The 19,821-nt window shown below is 42.0% G+C and overlaps 1 long non-coding RNA gene across 3 annotated transcripts in view; it reads right to left on the bottom strand.

Annotated features, from left to right (window-relative positions):
- The window catches only part of LOC141985000 (uncharacterized), a 160,815-nt gene that overhangs the window by 43,648 nt on the left and 97,346 nt on the right, over positions 1-19,821 (bottom strand). Inside the window, exon 1 of one of the 3 annotated variants that reach the window (XR_012638849.1) lies at positions 15,462-15,613. The exons of the other annotated variants lie outside the window; for them this stretch is intronic. This is a non-coding gene — a long non-coding RNA (uncharacterized LOC141985000). Of the gene's footprint in view, positions 1-15,461; positions 15,614-19,821 lie in introns of those variants that run through there. 3 annotated transcript variants of the gene reach the window in all.

Consider the following 19,821-nt stretch of genomic DNA (forward strand, 5'->3'; position numbering starts at 1 on the left):
GATAGGAAATAAAGAGAAGGAATAAACGGTCAGTTCTCACACTGGAAAGAAGTACATAACAAGGTCCCCCAAGGACGCTGTACATCATATTCATAAATGATCTGGAAAAAGGGGTAAACAGTGAAGTGGCAAAGTTTGCAGATGATACAAAATTACTCAAGATATTACATCCAAAGCAGACTGCAAAGTGTTACAAAGGGATCTCACAAAACTGGGTAACTGGGCAAGAAAACGGCAGATGACATTCAATGTTGATAAATGCAAAGTAATGCACATTAGAAAACACAATCCCAACTATATATACAGAATGATGGGGTCTAAAATTAGCTGTTACCACTCAAGAAAGAGATCTTGGAGTCATTGTGGAAAACATGTGCTCAATGTGCAGCAGCAGTCAAAAAAGCTAACAGAACTTTTGGAATTATTATGAAAGGGATAGTAATATGACAGAAAATATCAGAATGCCACTATATAAATGCATGGTACACCCACACCTTGAATACTGCACGCAGTTCTGGTCACTTCATCCAAACAAAGTTATATTATAATTGGAAAAGGTACAGAGAAGGGAAAGAAAAATTATTAGGGGTATGGAACAGTTTCCATATGATGAAAGATTAAAAAGACTGAGAATGTTCAGTTTGGAAAAGAGATGGCTAAGGGGGGATATGATAGAGGTCTATGAAATCACGAATGGTGTGGACAAAGTGAATAAGGCAGTGCTATTAACTCCTTCACATAACACAGGAACCAGGGTCACTCAATTAAATTAATAGGCAGCCAGTTTAAAACAAACAAAAGGCAGTACTTCTTCACACAATGCACAATCAACCTGTGGAACTCATTGCCAGGGGATGTTGTGAAGGTCAAAAGTATAACTGGGTTCAAAGAAGAATTAGATAAGTTCCTGGAGAGTAGGTCTATTGATAGCTATTAGCCAAGATGGTCAGGGATGAAACCTCATGTTCTGGGTGTCCCTAAGCCTCTGACTGCCAGATGCTGGGACTGGATGACAGGGGACGGACCATTTGATAATTTCCCTTTTCTGAACCTTCCCTCTGAAGCATCTGGCATTGGTCACTGTTGAAAGACATGATGCTGGGCTAGCTGGACCATTGTTCTGACCCAGATTGTGTTCTTATCATGCTGGTCCCTCTCCACAGGCCACTGCAGAGAAGTGTGGGGCCATGGCAAAAGACAATATTTATCTGGCCCACATTAACGGTTAGGGGGATTTTAGAGCCCACTTTGCAGAGGTGAGAAGAACTGCACAGGATGCAAGGCCAATGGCAAACCAGCCCCACTCTATTACTGTCTCACTGTGATGCTGATTGGCTTCTCATCACCAGGCTTTCCAGAGACTGAGCTAGAGATGAGTTTATTTGCCTCCATCTCCTCTGCAAAGAGTCTCTAGTGCTTTGAGGGTTTTTAGTGCACAGCACACTCAATTAGAGAAGTGAGATACAAAGAGCCCTCTATGTGAAGAACATGCCATATTCCCATTGTTTTGTTTGAGGTAAGGTGGCTCCATTCTAAAGAGCAGAGACACACTAACCTATGTTTTAAAAGCATTTCTTTTCTTCTCACTGTCAATGATGCCTTTATCGCCTCTACTTTCATTTTGTGTTTCTGTGTGCAGGAAAGGAGGCCTTTTCTGCACTCTGGCAATGAGTGGGAACAAATTAATTTTGATCCCCAAACAACTGGTAATCACTTTTCCTGGTACCCAAAAGGTGGGTCGGGGTACCATTTATTTGCAACAATCTTAGGAGCCACAAGTATCATAAAAAAACCCTACAGACAATTTTGATTCCAAACTGAATTTACATGATTTATAGGAAGTACTAAAAAGACCCCTATTTCACTTCATGAGTCCCCTCATTATGGTGCAGCTATTTGACTAGGCAGACTGCAAGGACCACTATAAATATCTCACCAATCTCACATCTTTCTGTTTGAAAGAGAATGAGAAATTATGAAAATTGTGTATTTTAGGAAAATTTCTGTTCCTAAAAGAGCAGCTTACGTTTCATGGGCTCTATAGTGCTTGACTCCAGAGCACATCTATTTCCAATCCCTCTTCATATACCAAGTACTGATTGCTTTGTCTGAATGTACAATTATAGGGTATAATTGTCACTGAAAATGTATGATTGTGGTGACCTTAACTTTATAGACACTAGACAGACTATATTAGGCAAAAAGTCTTCATTTACAGTCTACCCTTTCATTTGTGGAGTAAGAATCTTTAAAAACCAAAAATAAAAACTAGTATAAAATTAATACCAGAATCAGTGATCTTTCCATTTCAGACGAGTTTACATCTCACAGTATCCTCATACTTAAAAACATTAGGGGCTCAAATTGCTATTCCACAGAACTTAATGCCCATGAAGGGAAGAGAAGCAAAGGTACCTTTAAGTACCTTTACTTCTCTTCAAACCCTGGTCAATGGCACAAGTTCGATGTTATCAGTTATTCTATTTTGTGTCAGCTAGAATGGTTCCACGGGACCATTCCACTGGCTGGGAATCAGCAGAGCATACCATGCTCCTGTTCAGCCTCCTCCAGCTCTCATTACTCCTTTTCCCACCCATAGAACAGTGGTTCTCCCCACCACTAAACATAAGTACATAAGAACATAAGAATGGCCATACTGGGCCAGACCAAAGGTCCAAAGGTCTAGCCCAGTATCCTGTCTTCTGACAGTGGTCAATGCCAGGTGCCCCAGAGGGAATGAATGGAAAATGTAATCATCCAGTGATCCATTCCCTGTTGCCCATTCCCAGCGTCTGGCAAACAGAGGCTAGGGACACTATCCCTGCCCAGCCTGGCTAATAACCATTGATGGTCCTATCCTCCAAGAACTTATCTAGTTCTAGGTGGAGGGGTGGTGGGGAAAGAGAAGAAGTGGGTAACTGTCAAAGTTCTGGTCAGGCACCATCTTCTGGTTACCCCCCAGATTGCTGTGAGGGGAATCCAAGCTTCTGGATCCCCATGTTTCAAGCCTCCGAAGTCTGAATGAAGTCCAGCCACTGTCTCCAATCCTGGGGCCCCGATGCATATTCTCAGGGCACAGACCCTTTGTCTAGCACCCCTTTCTAAGAACTGGAACCCACTGTCCAGCTGCCTATCCCCTAGTTCAACTGGACCCCTCAGACTTCCCCATATTTAACAAACTCCCTCTCAGACCCGTTGTGGTTTACCATTTCTCTCTAAGGAGGTTGTGAAGCATCTAACACACCAGAAAATGAACACATTGATGCTCTTTTATACTTAATCATATGATGCCCAGGAGAGTACAGATCATTTAGAAAATAACAAACACCCTAACTGAAATCCCCCTCACTAGCTCATCCTTCCCTGGGAGACCATCTGTGTCAAGTTGGCACGCAAGCAGGGACCCCTGCCTCATGAAGGCTGTTATATACTAGGTGGCTTCTCCCTCAAGGAATCTTCTTCCCCAGCACCTGGCACCTTCCTCGCTCTCCTGCCCAGTGCTTCCTGTTCCTGTCCATCTCCCTAGTTTATATGTTCTCTTTGCAACACCTGGCTTTCTTTGTTCTGTCTTTTTGTAACTTTCCTCTGCTCCAAAAAACAAACAAGTAAATACCCTCCCCTCAAAGAGGATGGGTAAAACTGGTTCCTCCCTAGGTTAATTTGTATGGTCAAGCACCATCATTAGCATTAAAATATTTTCCATTGTCCCTTATCTGATGTATACTTGCTGAAAGTCCTGTACACAATGGTGGACGAAAGTACCATAGGTTTCCATGATACAGCCCATTTCATGATAATGTCTGAAAAACTTTTCAATAGCAACCAGAATTCATAAGCTGTATGAATCCCCAAAATCATCCCAGTAACATCACTCCTGTCAGGCCCTCTCCCCATCCTGGAGCATCCCCACGTAGCCCAGATATGCCTCCCTTCTTAAACTAGGCTTTAGAGTAGCTTTAAAGTCATTTTGTTCTGCGCTGGCAGCACAGTCAACTTACAGGGGGCCAAGGATCTGTCCCATGGGGCCAAATATGCATATGGTCAGTTTAATGTCATTTCCCACACCTCAAGCAAAAATGGAAAACCTTTTGTTCCCATCTCAAAAGGGAATTTTGTACCTATGCATCTGTTACAGGGTGGGACAAGTTTCCTTCTTCTTGTCCCTGCTCCCTGTGCTTGGGCTGACAAAAGAAAGGGTCTCAGATGTCTCTTGCAGGTGCTTCCCTCGTGTTCTTTTATTTACAGTGGCTGTACAGTCCCAATTCCCTCAGCACCGGTCCCCGCTCCAATCCCCCACTGGGTCCTCTGGCCTTTGAGGCTTGTGTCAGCCAGCAGAGAGCCACAACCCTCCTATCCTCCTACCTGGCTAGCCTCTCCTCACTGAGCTCTTCCCTGAGTTTATATTTCTTCCCAGTCATCAACCCAGCTGGTTCCACTTGGCTCAGCAGATTACCCTGAGCCTGCCCTCGTTAGGGCCTGCAGCTGGGCTCCCAGCTAAGGGTCTTGGCCCACGTACCTGGCCACCCTACAGGGAAGCAGGGGGAAGCCAGGTCTTTAGCAGGGCATCCAAAGGTTTTATACCTCTGCCTTGCGACAGCATCTTACATCTGCTACAATGAGTCACATATTCCGGTATCCATATTTCCCTTTAGACTGTCCCATATAAAACGTAGTATTGTAGGAACTGGCCCGCTATTACATACATGTGCAACTGACACATCCTCCTTTGATGTTTGAGTTTCATTGACACTATTCCTCTTACATACCAATTCTCAGAACCATGCCCTATACCGCACTTATTCTACATCACAATATAGCCAAGAGGTAGGCTTTGAGTTCACTGCAAAAAAGGTGTATTTCATCCAGATCACTATCTTAAGGCAAAGACACCTTTTTATACAGTGAAGATATAGCCTTAGGCTAGGAATGTATTCCAGAGAGAAGAAAGAACAAATGATATCGCTATGTGATTACATGCAGGGCTTACAAGATGGCAAAGTTAAGCTTATTTAAGCTACCTTAACAGAAAAATTGAATAGGGAAAGTTGATAGCAATGAATATAAATTAGAAGATAGGAATTGTAGAAAATTGATAAGGGAAACAAAAGGACACAGTGGGAAGATGTATGGCCAGCAGAGTTGAAGACAACAAGAGTTTAAATATATTAGGAACAAAAGGAATCCAATGGTTTTGTTCCATTACTAGAGGGAAATGGTAGAATTGTCCATAATAATATAGAAAAGGCAGAATTGTTCATTAAATATTTATGTTCTGTTTGGGAAAAAGCCAGATGATGTATTCATGTCATATGATTATGATGATGAAATACTTTCCATTCTAACAGTAACTCAGGAGGATGTTAAACAGAAACTACTGAAGTTACATATTCTTAAACCAGCAGGTCCAGAAAACTTGCATCTGACAGTTTAGAAGAGCTGGGTGAGGAGCTCTCTGGTCAATTAATGTTGATTTTCAATATGTCTTGGAACACTGGAGAAGTTTCAAATGATTGGAAGAAAACTAATGTTGTGCCAATATTTTTAAAAGGTAAACAGGATGACCCAAGGAATTATAGGCCTGTAAAGCTGGACAAAATAATGGAATGGCTGATATGGGACATAATTATGACTGAAGTGTGTTTACCAGACAAGTCTGGGAAGTGGGAAAACATGTTTCTTAAAGACAAAGGACAAGTTGACAGCCCTAGGCAGGTGTCATCAAAGATGATGGGCAATCACCTGTCAAATGGCCATTCTTTGGCAAGGAAGGGGGCAGGAACAAATAGATCTGCATCTTGGTAAACAACTGCGTGAAACCACTCCCGCACCGCATTCCCTGTTTCCTTGCTCTCAGCTGGAAAGAACTTTATCTAGGGGTCACTCTCAGGAAAATGCATTTCAAAGGGTTCCAGAACTATAAAAGTGAGGGTCAAAAACACCCTAAGTTCTCTCCCTATCCATCTCTCTCTTTTCACCTAAGAAGACAAAAAGAAAACAGCCGTTGGACCTTGAGAGCAGATCCAGAACTGAAACTAGGTCAGCAATGCTACTGAAAACCTATGGCAAGAATTTTCCCTTGAACCATATCTAGTTTGTTAAGTTTAGTATGAGTAGTGTTTTATCCTTATTTTTCTTGTAACCATCTGTGACTTGAGTGCCTTCATACTTGGACTCACTTAAAACCTCTCTCTTTGTAGTTAAATAAAAATTGTTTATTCTTTAATCAAAATGAATTCAGTGTTATGAACGGTGTGCGTAACTCCATTTAGGGTGGTAACCTGTTGTATCTTGATGCCCTTAGAGGGGCAATGGACCTAATATATCTGGACTGTCTAGGACTGTGCTGGACAGTGCAGAACACATGTTTTTTGGGGAAAATCCAGGCCGGGGAGTCACCATGCAGGTGGTAACCAAGCCTGGAGGAAGCTAGAGTGTGGCTTGTGTTTGCTGACAAGTTGCTGGGGTCAAAGCAGCTGGACCAGGGCTGTGGATATACACAGACACTCAGGGTGTGACCTGCATGCTGCTTGGGAGGAGCCCAGGTCGGGAGCCACATCAGTAAAGCATTGTGAGGCACCCCGGGTTGCATGGCAGGTAATGAAATAGACCTTCACTGGTCTGGATTGCCCCCTGGAATGTCACACCCTGCCCCAAAGAGCTGATAGACTAGGTAAGATCCCACCCTGAGATGGGCAAAGGCAAGAGGCCTGTCACCTGAAACCACACAATCAGAGCAGTAAGGTGACATAAGTGCAGCTAGCCCTATAACCATGCTGTTGTCACATGCACATTAGAAACTTTGTTGAGACCATCAATCCATTAGATGGTAGTATCTTTCAGCAAGAGCAATCAGAATTTCCATGTCATTCCTGGCTGTCCAGTGCTCTTCTAAAAGTTTTGTGTATAGCCTGAGAATGTACAAATGTTTTCTGATGGGTCTCTTCGATAACATAAAGTAATAGGTTCCAGTATATTTACCTGTATGCACCACTGGATAGTCACATGCCTGGAGCTACCAAAGCCAGGGCCATAGAGTTACAGTGGTCAGCTAGGGCACTGCATTTTAGTGGGGGCATAAGCAGCCTCTCTTCTTTCCTGTGCTGTGTTTTAATTTTGCGCTAGCCTTTGGAAAGATACCTTTCCCCCCCCCACCAACATACACATCTTGGCTGTTATTCAAGAGCCGCTTCTCTGAGACTCTGGAAATAGCTCTGTCTCTTCTCACATGACTTGTTCATCAGGGAGTACCATCAAATAAGAAGTTGGGAAGGAAAAGGGAAACAAGTGAAAGATTAGAGAAAAGAGAGAATAAATAAGAAGTTCATAGAGGCAGATCTGCAGAAGGCAACAGTGGAAACTAACAAGGGAGAATAAGAAAGCAGTGGTAGGGAGTGGCACCTAGTAAAAGAGGAGGAAAAAGGGATATGAGCCAAACAAATAGGAAGATGGAAAATAAGAGAAAGAACTTCAGGGAAAGCAAGAGGAAGAAAACAGAAATACATGTAGAAAAAGAGACAGAAAATTACCAAATGTATTTCAGCTAGCTCAAATAACTTAATGATAAAAATACTTATTGAGACGTTGTTTAACAAAAACCAGACATTGGAAGGCCAGGAAATTCTAAATGACATGAATTTGAAAATAATTGCTTGACAATATAGAAATTCAGAGTTTCATACATTGTAAGGCCAGAAGGAACCATTGTGATCATCTAATCTGACCTCCTGTATAACAAAAGCCACAGAACTGCCCTGAATTAATTCTTGTTCAAAACAGAGCACTCCTTTTAGAAAAAAAAATCCAATCTTGATTTTAAATTTGCCAGTGATGGAGTATCCACCATGACCCTTGGTCTATTAGAATGAAGAACCCACTATGAACAAATTTCTGTTCCTCATATAGAGACTGTTTTTTGGTGCTGTCTTTGTATAATGCCTAACATTATAGGATTCAGGTCTATGACTAGGGCTCCTAGGCACTACAGTAATATAAATAATAATCATCTGCAAAATGTATCAGTGGTGGTTTCATGTAAGTAATTACGGACTGTGATCAAATCACCCCTTAACCTTCTCTTTGAGAAGCTAAATAGATTGAGCTCCTTGAGACTTCAACTATAAAGCATACTTTCCAATCCATTCGGAACCTTCTAAACCCTCTTCAATTTATAAACATCCTTCTTGAATTGTGGGCACCAGAACCAGACATAGTATTCTGGAAGTGGTGACACCAGTACCAAATATAAAGGTAATATTACTTCTTTACACCTACTCGAGATTCCCCTATTGATACATCCAAGGATCACATTAGCCTTTTCAGCCACAGTGTCCACTGGGAGCTTATGTTCACCTGATTACCCATCGTGACCCCCGAGTCTCTTTGGAAGTCACTGCTTCCCCGGATAGAGTCCCCCATCCTGTACATACTGCTTACATTCTTTGTTCCTAGATATATTAACTTACATTTGGCTAAATTAAAATGCACTTGTGCTAATTGGTACCAGTATTCAGTGTCATTGCCCTATATTCATTTTCATACAACCACGCAATTTCCTCCTCATTTCCCTCACCCCTGGTGGGCCATGCTCATCATGGCTGCTGCTGTGAGCACTCTGAAGCAGAAGTGTCAATAAACATGTCTGGTTTAAAACTTTAGGGGAGCAAGGAAAGGAAGTTCTGAACCTTAACATTCACTTTCTGTTGTGATTATACTGGCAATGGTACCTCAGTGTGTTATATTTGTAGCTGCTGAGGTATGGCCTTTAGGGGTTCCCCTCCACATCTGCAAATGCCTGATCTAGATACGGAAGAGAAAGAAGAACGCACAGGATGACATGTTCTGCGAGATCTTACAAGCCAGTGCTGCCTCAGATTGTGATCAAAGGATCTGGACAGTGACCATTGCAGACAACCTGGAAAAGAAAAGAGCGGACATGAGAAAAGCGCAGGAGTCCCAGCAGGAAAAGGAGAGTGAGATGCACCAGGGTATAATGGGACTTTTCCAGACATGAACACAGATGCTGCAGACTCTTGTGGACCTACAGGTTCAACAATCCCTGGATCACCTCCTTTTGCAGTCCATGGAGAACTCCAGCATAGTACCTCCCTATGCCCTGCCGTCAACATTCCATCTGGCATCAGCAGCCGCATCCCTACCCCTACCACTCCACACCGGGGGATATTAAGGTCAACCACAGCTTCAGAAACACTGGCCTGTGAGAGCCACAGTTGATGTATGTGTAGCTAAAATGACATGAATGTTCCTTCCCCTTCTTTAAGCTTTGCTCCATAAATGCATTAAGGTTTTAATGCATTTGCTTTTAACTTGCACTGGTTTTTAAGTGTTTATGTTACTCAGTAAAACTCTATATGGGGTCAATAGCTATGCTGCTATAGTCCCCGTAGCGTAGACATGGCCTGAGTATGTCTCCTCAGTCCCTTTTGTTAGAACGAACACAGAGGTCATATTTTGGACACATACACTACATACAGAGAGCTGTGGTCATATCTTGTTGCAGACAGAAAACAACGCCACCACAGTTGGCCCTATCTGGCATCTTTGTTGACAGTCTCAGCAGAGATACTAAGATATGAATACTCACAGAGATTGAACTAAGCAGAGTAGGTTTGATGCACTTCAGCAAGGTAGTGTGGGAGACCTTTCATTTACAGCTCTCCACTCTGTACCAGTTCTGCAGATAAATTCATTCTCCCAGGGTAACACATAGGCAGGATTCAATTTAAAAGTATGATGTTCTAAAAACTAGATGTTATCACTGTGTTTCAGATACTGCTATTCTTCTTGTGTCCAAGAACTGTTTTAAAATGATTTGCACTGAAATTTATGGAGCTGCTGCTTCTGGGAAGTGGGGGTTTGTTTTTAAAGACTAGAGTAAAACAGATGAATAAAAAGGTTTAAAGTGTCATTTGCATGAATTAAAATCTCTAAGTGGTACCTGACCTAGATGGTGCAAAGAAAAATGTTTTCAAGATAGTCTGAAGTGGATGAAGAGTGCCTGAGAGACATACTGAGGTTTAACCAGAAAGGTTTTTAAGAGCAAGTAGGAGAGATATTGAATGCAACAGAGCTTTCCTTTGTAAGTGGAAATGTAAAAAAAAGCAGAAGTGTGTCATACTCACATATGCATGTGGAAGTCTACATTTTGCCCGTTCCCTTTAAGTGCATGTTCTTTCCCCTGCAGGCATGCAAGTGACGTATAGTTTCAAGATGAGATCTTAATCTAGTTTATATATATTGCCTCTTATATAGTGCAGTAGCACATGATAAATACACTAAGGGGTTGAGTGATGCTCTGCAATGGCAGTCTTAAGAACCTAAAAGATGTGCTTTGTGCTTCACACACTAATGAATCATACATCTCCCAGAATGAGAAGCTTACAACCCAAGGACACATCTACACTCAAGCTGGAAATGTAACTTCCAGCACAAGTGGACATACATGCACTAGTTTTGACCGAACTGATGTGCCAGAACTAGAAGTGGAGCCACAGCAGCACACGTGGCAGGACAGACTAGCCATCTGAGTTTGCATCTAGGGTCCCGGACATGATGGTACTTGGGTCAGCTTGCCCAACTGGCTGACATAGCTACACTTCTATTTTTAGTGCACTAGCTCCATCAAAGCTAGCATGAGTACATCTACTTGAGCTGGAAATTACATCTCCAGCCCAAGTGCAGATGGACCCTAAGTTCAACAACACACAGCAGAAAGTGATGGCACGTAATGCTAACTTGGGCTAAGAGATGAATGAGGGTTACAGTTCATTATCATATGATTAGCTTTTACCAGATGCATCTTGTTTGTTCCATTTTCTTAATAAATCTATCTTATTTTAGAAGTATTGTAAGTTTTTTCTAACTCATTGCAGGGGGCGGGAAGATGGAAGATAGGAAGTGACAGAGTTCATGAGGTCACCAGGAAGCTGGGGGAGAAAAGAGAGGAGGAGTGGCGGGGGTGGAAACAGTACATGAAGAATAAAGCAGTTCAGAGGTAAAGATCTAGAAGACAAGAGCAGGAACGAGCAGGGAGAACAGCGAGGCAGGGAGAAGGCCACAAAACTAAGAGACAGGCAGCACACGGTAGCACAAGGAAAAGAATCTGCAGTGGAGAAAGACAGCAAGTAATTTGTGAAGGTGGCAAGGAATAAATCAAAACAAGCTGTGCTCATACATTAATCAAAATTGTCAAGAACAATATATACGGTTAGCAGCCAAAAGAATGACAGCATGAATAATGGAATGAAAGAAGTGTTAAAAACCAGAAGTTATTAAATTGGGGAAAATGAACGAAGCATCAGAGTAGAAACTGGCAGCAGCATTAAATAATAGGCAGAGTTAGAGTATTGAAGTACTGAACAAAATAGCAGTTTTAAATGGTAGACGAAATTCAGACATGTAGGCGACTCTTCGTTGACAGAGTTAAAGCTCTAACAGAGTCATTGGAGGGTCTGACAGTATTTGACCCATCACTCTTGAGCTGTGGTGAGGTCATGGGCATGGAGAATTCCTCCATTGTCTGTTCAGGGAGTGGGGTGTCATCTGTTGTATGTTCAGGAAGATCACGTGATTGAACATACAATATTAGTGAACTTGCATCCATCAATTTGAGCTAATGCTGGAGTTTAGACGGCAGCAGAAGCACTTGCCTATCCTGCAATAAGGACAATTAAACAAATCACTAACAGTTTCCCTTTCTTCTTGAATCACTCCATGCTGTCTATTGGTGATGCAAGATCCATTCAGAAGAGAAACTGGAAAGAATTTCTAACTGGGATTGCTCAAAAATAGAGAATGTTTTTTGCAAAGGATTTCTCCCCTTTTTTGTTGGGAAATTTTCCAATCAGCTCTATTTGTAATCTCATAGTTCCATATAAACTGAGCTACGGCTTCAATGGGTTAGGTAGTTATTGAGCACCCTTATGCACCTTTATGGATCAGAGTCTCGTCTGGGTTTGACTGGCACAACTCCATTATAGTAAATGGAGCTGCACTGATGTCATCTGCTGAGAATGTGACTCAATTATCCTTATTCTATCAGGAATCTCATTGTTTCAGTAGTGTTGCTGGTGGAGTAAGGTACTACTCAACATAAATAATGGGTGTAGAATATGGGGCTAATGCATACCTGTTCCCTGAAGGAAAATTCAAAAGCTACAAACTTCAAGCAGTCTGTTTATTACCCTCTGCAGTAACCAGCGTAAGCACAGTCAAGAGCTTGCTCTAAAGGAACATAACCTGCAACTCTCAGCTTCCTCTTGTTTCTCTTCAAGGAAGAGTTACCTTACAGGCATGTTTCACATCACCTTAGTTAGGAAATTGAAAGCTAATGGGACTTGTGGGGCTAACTCATATAGATGCTTTGAAAATCCCACCCTAGATTTGGAACAAACATCAGAGGTCCAGTAGTTCTCACATCTAAAGATTGGTGTAGAGCTGATATCTGGGGATAAGTGACTGAAAGCTAAATTATTCTGTTGCATTTTCTTACTTTAATGAATTTGTACTTAAGTGAAAACATCTGAGAACCTGGAATAATGGAGAGTTGAAGGTGCCTTTGCTTCTCTAAAGCACAAAATACGTCCTAGGGACAAAATACACTGACTACATATCCCAAAGAAAGTATGTTATGGGATAGCCTGAGAAGTCAGTCATGTATTAAAGCCTACATTTTCAGATACCACTACAGCACTCATTCTTAGGCACAAGAATAATTTCATATGGGGTTTCTGGGCTCTAATACCGAGCACGTGAGGACTAAAGGACAGGTGGGTGCAACTGGATTGGGTTCTGGGAATGATGTGAAGGACAAGTCACCAGGTTTTGTTTTTCAGAATTACTGGGAAGCACTCAGGGAAGCTTAAATGAATGCAAGCTAGGCCTGAATCAGGCAAATGCAAAATAGCCAACCCTCCACTGGCTATGTATGCTGTTCAAGTACAAGAGAGGCAGCAGCTGGAGAAAAAAAATCCCCCCTCCCTCCACACATATGAACGAGACAGAGGCAGTTTGTAGGGGTGAGAGACTGAGGAAGACAGATAGAGGTTTGCTGTCCAGAAAGTGGTTCAGGCAGTGTTGAGAAGGGGGTGAAAACAACTACTATAGAGATACATAAGGGGCATGAAGCTGGAAAGGAAGAGAGAATCAAAAGGCACAAGATACTATAATTCTCTACGTGGCAATTACCAGCCACACATGAAGCTGCTTCAGAAACTCAGTAAAGACACAGGAATGATCGCATTGCACTTCTCAATTCATGAGGTGTGACTCAGACGTCGGCTGCATGACTGTCCTGTTACAGTCGGTTCCTTTTCATTTCCAGGTCAGCACAGCTCCGCTGCTGTGCAAGCTCTGTTGTGTTTTGCAAGTGTGGTACCTGCTGTTGTAGTTAGTTGAATGAGTGCTGTTTTCATGCCACAGGAGGAAGAGATAAATGGAATGAGAGAGAAACTTTATTAACCAGAGACATGATGAAATCTGGCACGTGGATTCACATTTACTGGCCAAAGTGATTTTCCAAAGCCAGTGCATGTGTTATGCTAGTTAATGAAACCAAACAAGCTGCACAAACACATGAAAAGCACGCCAGGAAATATGCAGATTCATTTCAGAGGAATTTAACTGATCTCAAAAGAGAGTGCTTTTCAAAAGGTTACCTATGTCTCTCATAAAACCTTAAGCATTGAAGATATACTGTATCTTTAAGAACTGCTACAGCCTCATGCGATAAGAATGAGATTATTCTGCACATATCGCTGAAATCATGTCAGAAAAAATTAATGGACGCAGAGGTGAATGCTCCCAGTCTGCAACAGCACTCAGACGCTCCAGTGATTAAATACCTCTTGATGTGCAATCCAAAGGACTGAAAAGATGCACAAATCAGAGAAATTTGGCAGCAATAAGGAGTCTATTGATATTGTTGGACTGGCAAAACTTATTGGTTTTGTTCCTTATTTTTATACTGTGCATTTTATTGTGCAAACCACACTCAATCACAAGTCAACATTCTAAGTTAAATAAGGGGTAAATAAGGTTTTAAAAAAATACTTTGATATTTGTTTAAAAAATGTATTTTTGATCAATCTGGAATGGATTTTTAACATGGTGAGTGTTGGGATGATTTATTTGGGACATTGTTTGTCATGGACCTGAAAAGGGGAAGAACTGCTGATTTAGCACCAAGGACCTGAAGGATGACATGGAGAGCACGACCCATCAAAGACACATTCTTTCTGCTAGGGCTTGCTGTAAAACAAGAATTCTATTTCATGAAAAATGTTGAGATGTCACCATTTGTTTGCATTCCAATGTAGAACACAACCAAGACCTATCGAAACTTTTGATGGTAAAGAGAGAGAGAATCAGCAGACCAGAGATGATTAGTGAGCCATTAAAGCTGACACCCCAAACACTGGAGTAAATATCATGGGGGCATTCTCCTCGATGGCCTGGCTGGCCAACTTGGAAAAAACAGTTGGAGGCAGAAAGAAGACTTCATAGGTAGGCTATGTGACAAAGACCACTGAGCAATATGGTGACTGGGCTTAAGCACACACTGAGGAAGGCAGTGTGTTGGGTTTTGTGTTGGGTTTTCCTTAGGAAATGTAGTTTCCTTGAAACAGAAAAGGCCTGGGAAATACACACAGTGGAAAACAAACTGGGACTATCCTGAATCCCAAAAGCTCCTGGGCTTCCTGAAGTAATGTAAATTGGGGCTGTTCCTTTCCTGTAACTTTTCCAATTTTCCTGTACATTTTCCAATTTCCTGTAATGTAAATTGGGACTGTTTTTTATCCTGTAGTGAAGAATAAGATCAGATGAGACTAAACCATCATGCAGGCAGCTTTGAAATAATTTTCTCTAATGCTTTGTTCCATTTGCTAACAAACATACTTATTTTAAGAAGGTTTTTGTTCACCCAGACACCCATAAGAGCACCCACACTGTACAGGGGTGGTGGGATCTATCAGATTTGAAGGTCCACTTACTCCATTAAGTTGGTTCCTTGACTAGGTGACATTTTCTCTTGAACTCCTTAGCTGATGGCCGAGGGGGCAGGATATCACCTTGCTAATCCCTAGAACTCCGTAACAGTGGAGTAGTGTGAATTTAGCTGTAGACACAGGGAAACTGACACACTATCACCATAGCCTCTGGTATTTGCTCCATGCCCAGGTGGGAGTGAAGGAGGGATGATGTAACACTCCCTCTGTCCACATTTTGAGGTATAGCAGAGAGCCAAGGAGTCTGCCACTCATGACATTGGAAACAAACCAATCTCCCCCACTCCCTGCACTTCACTGTGGTGATAATGCAGCCCAGCAGCTAGAGCCAGACTTCTAACAAATGGTGGCCAGCTGTGTGCTCTGCACAGGCTTGGCTTTCTGAAGAGCCAGCTCTGAAGCCCCCACATCCTTGCTAGAAGGCCCATCTCTACCTACCTTTCCTGAAGCCAGCTTGCCCATTGCCTTAATTAGGTGGGGCCTCTGCTTCCTCTATTTCCACCAATATTCTCGTGCAATCTCCTACAGCACTGACCGTCAGCTAAATATTCCTCGCCTCCAGCAGACCCTGCTTTAGGGTTGCCTCTAGTTCATGGCTATTATTTCACAGACATCGAGCTTTGTGCTGCAGCGTATGTTGATGTTAGACAAGTGTTTACAGTGGAGAGTGTTTGCTTCTGGGACTACTGTCTTCCTCTCACACTGCCAGTAATTACTGAGGAAGCCAGACAGTTTGGGCTCTCTGCCATACCGCAGCTTGTCAGTGTCTGTAGTGGCTGTTTTCAGCACATTAAGCTAATTTGCATGCAAGGATCCAGTACTCTATTCAGTTAGAGTTAGAGGGCATGTTCATGCCACTCTGCACGCTCACCTTTCAATGCTTAGCCCTTCAGGGGGCTGTGATGAAGTGAGGGGTGCTAGAACATGGGGCCATGGCCCAATCACTTTTTACTGGCTGTAAGGGCAAACAATGGGGGGCGGGCGAGGGAGGAGAGGAACAAGCAGCGGCCAGGGTGTTGGGGGGAAGGGGCAGCGTGGGAGGAGGGCCTTGGGAGAAAGGAGTGGAAGGGGGAAACAGGACCAGGGGTCAGGCACAGGTGGTGCCCTCCTCCCCAGTTTTAGGGGGTTTCCACTGCTCCTGGATGACGTCTGCATGCACACGAGTGGTGTGCAGTCCTAGGCCTGTGCATGGCAAAATGGAGCCACAAGCAAATGCAGGCCTTGCAACCACTAATCAGTGTCTGCACAGAAAGGGAAAAATACGAGTCTCATTTGCCCATAAGTGTGGGAAACAGGTTTAAAAAGCAGCATAAAATAACGTCAAGGGAAATGTCCAGCACCATCAGCGTACGAGCAGGAACACAGCTGGCAGTCTTCCCAGTAATTTTCTCAGTGCACTCTGCTCCTCTCTGGAGGGGGAGAATGGAAGCTGGAAACTGGAAGCAACATCACAATCAGCAGGAACCAGGGAGACTAGGGACAAATGGAGCCAGAGCAGAGCCCGGTTTTGTAACTAAAGAGAACTGGGGAAAAGGGGAAGGAGAAAGGGGGAATGATTCCTTGGTAGCCATTTTTCAATTGCAAAATATGCTTGAAAAGGCACCATATAAACATCTAAAGGGCACCCAAGGGGTGGTTGAGGAAGTGTGACAGTTGTCAAAACTTTGACTGTTACTCCCTGCCTACAGTGAGAGGGAGTCTCTTGTAGCTGGGTGTCAGTTCCCTGTCTCCACCAGCCTTTCAGTCTTTCAAGCACTCTGCTCCGGGCTATCCTAGCCCTTCCTTCACCTTGCACCCAAAGCCCTGAATCCCTTTGAATAATTCCCCTGTGATATCCAGGCTACTTTGACACTGGCTACTCTCAGAAATTCTAGATTCTCTGCAGTGTCCCAGTTTTACTTAAGCCACTGCTCCTGTAAACCACATAGCACTTGTGAGTTCTTACAATAAAGCAAAATAAGGTTTATTAAAGTAAGAATAAAGACTTAACTAGAAATAAGACACTGATGAAAACAAGTGGTTGCAATAAAAATCATAACATGTGAATCTGGGTATATATTTAAAAGTTACCTTTCCTAGCTAAGAAAGTAGATTTTTCTCCTAAAAGTTTCCATCATTTGGCAATCTGGCTGGTTCCTTAATAACTAGGATCCAAATGTTCATAAAAGCACCCTGCTCTGCCAGGGATTTTCCCTCAGTGAATGGATCCAGAGTTCTTTTCCTACTTCCGTGTTATACTGAAAACGGCCTTTTTGTTTCTATACACAACCAGGGCTAAGCTCTGTCTGTTCTAATGTTCCTTTTCCACCTCTACGAGGTTTTGATTATTTGGTGGTGCCTCCAATGGTTTTCTATTGATTGTTTTGGAAGGGAGCAAGGCTGGTCAGCTGGGCCTTGCATTATCTTGCCAGCAGATTAGGGAAGGGTTGCAACTCCCTCTTGCTTGGATGGGCCATCCAAGTCAGTAAAGCACTTTCAATAAAATACATTGTCCTTTAAATATTACCTGTGCATACGCCTCATAATTATGAGTCTTGACAAGTTATAAGCTTTCTGTAGACACCTTATATGACATCCCTTATGGATAAATATCTTGCAAGATATTTGTTGGTGTAATGAGTTTGTCAGGTCTTAGGTGAGAGCTGTTTACAAAGAACAGGGAACTTTTTGCCAACGGGTCTGTGTATCACAGGTGGCCATCTCCCTATTGGCTCCATCACTAAAAGCTGTATAGGAGAAGTACTGATCAATTATTTTATGTGATAGCGTCTCTCACTCACTCACTCACAGCCACACTCACACACTTTATCTGCTGCCGTGGTGAACCACAGAAAGATCCCAGCTGCACTACCAAAGCCAACTGGGGGATATAGCAGAATGGCACCCAGAAGTCCCTTTTCAAAATCCCTGTGCTGTGTAAGTGCTCGATGTCTCCATCTGGCCCCATCTTGTCTGTGCAACACTTTGTCTTCTGAATTATGAGTGGTTCGGTTCTGAAATTGTGCTAAATAAACTCCTTTACATGCAGTGAAATAAGCATTTACACATTCCATCCTATAAGCCTTAGAAGAATCTGAAAAATTAGGCCACAACCCTAAAGCTTCTTCCAAAGAAGTCTATTGGGTATTGTGCTAGATATTAATTGAGGATTGTGAGAAAGATTCTGCTCTTCTCAAAACACAATTAGTATGAGGCTTAGAAGTGTTTCTATTTAAGTCTATCTGCACTCAGTTTGCAGCTGCGTTTAAGTCAATGGAGCTCTAAGTCGATATACGCTAACTGAGGATCCGACCCTCTTTCTTTTATATTGAATCTCTAAGCCGGGCCACAAAGGTGAAAATGACAGTGTTCTATCTATTTACTCCTTCCTTACCTTTGGTTTTGCTACAAGTATGGAAAGAGATCTCCAGAGAGTGAACTCACAGAGGTATTTTGTTTAGCTGTAACACCACTAATGAACTTTTATTAAATGAATGACAGTGACCTACCAGTGTTTGTGATTATCATCATGATTTTTTCAAGGACATTTTGCTCTGTTCTCTGAATACTCTAACTAGTTGAGAGTTTTCACTGAACTATTCTGATGAAAAATGTGGTTTCCCTAAAAATCAAAATTTTGAGTGGAGAAAAAAAGAAGATAATACAAACAAAATCATCAAAATCTACATGGAAAAAAAATCGAAGTGATGTTTCATTTTAACTGGAATGTTTTGAAATGTCCCTACATTTCCAAATAGAAATGTTCTGAACACTTCATTCATGTTTTCATGGCTTATTATTGGAGCAGGGCCATCTGTACCTCCATTTTAGGCCTGTCCTAAACTTTAAAGTTGTACTGAAATAACTGTCTGCTAGGAGTGGGGTTTTTTAATTTTTATTTTTTTATATCAGTACTGCCCCTAATGTGGGTCCAGTTATACCAGTAAGTTTACTCACATTCCTATACAGGAATAACTAAACAAGCATCTTTATATCAATATAACTTATTCCGCAGAGTTTATACTGTTTTACTTATAGCAGCATAATTAAAGCTGTACAACTTTTAGTTTAGACAAGGCCTCAGTGAGTTAACAATGATTTCATTATTAGAATCTGCAGTTTGTTATTTTAAAGCGGAGCTGGTGAGAACATTCTTAACTGATTGTATTTTTGTCAAAATATGCTGTTTCATCAAAGCTAATGTTTTTTGTGGAGATATATGAATTTTGATGGGAAGGTTTATAGGTCCGGAGTGACCAGAAAGCCCTGGACCAGAAAGACACACTCATAATTAAAAATCTTACCTTTTTGATCTGAGGTTGGACATTGGACACAATTCTGTTTCATGAAAACATTTCAAAGGTCTTGTGTTCCTTCCAATGCAAAAAGAACATTGTACTCCTTCATCCTCTGGCCAGCTCCAGTATTAAAGGTGTATTGTATCCATAGAAAGTTGCTCTGGGATTAAATTTTTCATTAGAGCTGGTTAGAAGATTAGTTATTTGGGGAAGGGGTTGTTTGTTTTTCATGTGGAAAATTTTAATGTAAAGAAGTTTTCATTTTTGTCAAATTTTTCCACATGAAATCATCATGGATTTGTCAAGAACAAATTGTGTCAAACCAACTTAAAAGCTTTATTTGACATGGTAACAAGCCTTGTGGATGAGGGGAAGTGGTGGATGTGGTATATCTTGACTTTAGTAAGGCTTTTGGTACTGTCTCGCATGACCTTCTCATAAACAAATGATAGAAATACAGCCTAGATGGATCTACTATAAGGTGGGTGCATAACTGTTTGGAAAACCATTCCCAGAGAGTA

The sequence above is a fragment of the Natator depressus genome, chromosome 3 (genome assembly GCF_965152275.1).
Source record: "Natator depressus isolate rNatDep1 chromosome 3, rNatDep2.hap1, whole genome shotgun sequence".
In the NCBI taxonomy this organism is placed as follows: Eukaryota; Metazoa; Chordata; order Testudines; family Cheloniidae; genus Natator; species Natator depressus.